Source organism: Heptranchias perlo, unplaced genomic scaffold, assembly GCF_035084215.1.
Source record: "Heptranchias perlo isolate sHepPer1 unplaced genomic scaffold, sHepPer1.hap1 HAP1_SCAFFOLD_306, whole genome shotgun sequence".
In the NCBI taxonomy this organism is placed as follows: Eukaryota; Metazoa; Chordata; class Chondrichthyes; order Hexanchiformes; family Hexanchidae; genus Heptranchias; species Heptranchias perlo.
Genome location: NW_027139318.1, coordinates 243,155 through 246,325, shown reverse-complemented (window position 1 = coordinate 246,325; position 3,171 = coordinate 243,155).

Genomic DNA, 3,171 nt, shown 5'->3' with positions numbered 1-3,171 from the left:
GTGTCGGCCCCCCCAAGTCCCCCGATTAATGTATCCATGTCTGACCCCCCCGATTCTCCCCATTAATGTATCTGTGTCTGCCCCCCCGATTATCCCCATTAATGTATCCGTGTCTGCCCCCCCGATTCTCCCCATTAATGTATCCGTTTCTGCCCCCCCGATTCTCTCCATTAACGTATCCCCGTCTAACCCCCCCGATTCTCCCCATTAATGTATCCCCGTCTGACCCACCCACCCGATTCTCCCCATTAATGTATCCCCATCTGACCCTCCCAATTCTCCCCATTAATGTATCCGTGTCTGCCCCCCCAATTATCTCCATTAATGTATCCATGTCTGACCCCCCCGATTCTCCCCATTAATGTATCCATGTCTGATCCCCCCGATTCTCCCCATTAATGTATCCGTGTCTGACCCCCCCGATTCTCCCCATTAATGTATCCCCGTCTGACCCCCCTCGATTCTCCCCATTAATGTATCCCCATCTGACCCCCCCCCCCGATTCTCCCCATTAATATATCCCCGTCTGACCCCCCCGATTCTCCCCATTAATGTATCCCCGTCTGACCCTCCCAATTCTTCCCATTAATGTATCCGTGTCTGACCCCCCCCCCAATTATCTCCATTAATGTATCCATGTCTGACCCCCCCGATTCTCCCCATTAATGTATCCATGTCTGACCCCCCCAATTATCTCCAATAATGTATCCATGTCTGATCCCCCCGATTCTCCCCATTAATGTATCCGTGTCTGCCCCCCGATTCTCCCCATTAATGAATCCATGTCTGACCCCCCCGATTCTCCCCATTAATGTATCCGTGTCTGTCCCCCCAATTACCCCATTAATGTATCCATGTCTGCCCCCCCGATTATCCCCATTAATGTATCTGTGTCTGACCCCCCCGATTATCCCCATTAATGTATCCGTGTCTGACCCTCCGATTATCCCCATTAATGTATCCATGTCTTTCCCCCGATTCTCCCCATTAATGTATCTGTGTCTGACCCTCCCGATTCTCCCCATTAATGTATCCCCGTCTGACCCCCCCGATTCTCCCCATTAATGTATCCCCGTCTGACCCTCCCAATTCTCCCCATTAATGTATCTGTGTCTGCCCCCCGATTCTCCCCATTAATGTATCCCCGTCTGACCCCCCCGATTCTCCCCATTAATGTATCCCCGTCTGACCCTCCCAATTCTTCCCATTAATGTATCCGTGTCTGACCCCCCCCCCAATTATCTCCATTAATGTATCCATGTCTGACCCCCCCGATTCTCCCCATTAATGTATCCATGTCTGACCCCCCCAATTATCTCCAATAATGTATCCATGTCTGATCCCCCCGATTCTCCCCATTAATGTATCCGTGTCTGCCCCCTGATTCTCCCCATTAATGAATCCATGTCTGACCCCCCCGATTCTCCCCATTAATGTATCCGTGTCTGTCCCCCCAATTACCCCATTAATGTATCCATGTCTGCCCCCCCGATTATCCCCATTAATGTATCTGTGTCTGACCCCCCCGATTATCCCCATTAATGTATCCGTGTCTGACCCTCCGATTATCCCCATTAATGTATCCATGTCTTTCCCCCGATTCTCCCCATTAATGTATCTGTGTCTGACCCTCCCGATTCTCCCCATTAATGTATCCCCGTCTGACCCCCCCGATTCTCCCCATTAATGTATCCCCGTCTGACCCTCCCAATTCTCCCCATTAATGTATCTGTGTCTGCCCCCCGATTCTCCCCATTAATGTATCCCCGTCTGACCCCCCCGATTCTCCCCATTAATGTATCCCCGTCTGACCCTCCCAATTCTCCCCATTAATGTATCCGTGTCTGCCCCCCCAATTCTCCCCATTAATGTATCCATGTCTGACCCCCCCCAATTATCTCCATTAATGTATCCATGTCTGACCCCCCCGATTCTCCCCATTAATGTATCCGTGTCTGACCCCACCCGATTATCCCCATTAATGTATCCGTTTCTGCCCCCCCCGATTCTCTCCATTAACGTATCCCCATCTGACCCCCCCGATTCTCCCCATTAATGTATCCCCGTCTGACCCCCCCCCCCCCGATTCTCCCCATTAATGTATCCCCGTCTGACCCTCCCAATTCTCCCCATTAATGTATCCATGTCTGCACCCCCCGATTATCTCCATTAATGTCTCCGTGTCTGCCCCCCCCCGATTCTCCCCATTAATGTATCCGTGTCTGACCCCCCCCCCGATTATCACCATTAATGTCTCCGTGTCTGCCCCCCCCCCCCCGATTCTCCCCATTAATGTATCCGTGTCTGCCCCCCCCCCGATTATCTCCATTAATGTATCTGTGTTTGCCCCCCCCCGATTCTCCCCATTAATGTATCCGTGTCTGACCCCCCCCCCGATTATCACCATTAATGTATCCGTGTCTGACCCCCCCCCCCGATTATCACCATTAATGTATCCGTGTCTGACCCCCCCCGATTATCACCATTAATGTATCCGTGTCTGACCCCCCCCGATTCTCCCCATTAATGTATCCATGTCTGACCCCCCCGATTCTCCCCATTAATGTATCCGTGTCTGACCCCCCCCCCCCGATTATCCCCATTAATGTATCCGTGTCTGACCCCCCCGATTCTCCCCATTAATGTATCCGTGTCTGATACCCCCCGATTATCCCCATTAATGTATCCGTTTCTGCCCACCCCGATTCTCTCCATTAATGTATCCCCGTCTGACCCCCCCGATTCTCCCCATTAATGTATCCCCGTCTGACCCCCCCGATTCTCCCCATTAATGTATCCCCGTCTGACCCTCCCAATTCTCCCCGTTAATGTATCCATGTCTGACCCTCCCAATTCTCCCCATTAATGTATCCGTGTCTGACCCCCCCCGATTCTCCCCATTAATGTATCCATGTCTGCCCCCCCCCGATTCTCCCCATTAATGTATCCATGTCTGCCCCCCCCCCGATTCTCCCCATTAATGTATCCATGTCTGACCCTCCCAATTCTCCCCATTAATGTCTCCGTGTCTGCCGCCCCCCCCGATTCTCCCCATTAATGTATCCCCGTCTGACCCTCCCAATTCTCCCCATTAATGTATCCGTGTCTGACCCCCCCCCGATTCTCCCCATTAATGTATCCGTGTCTGACCCTCCCAATTCTCCCCATTAA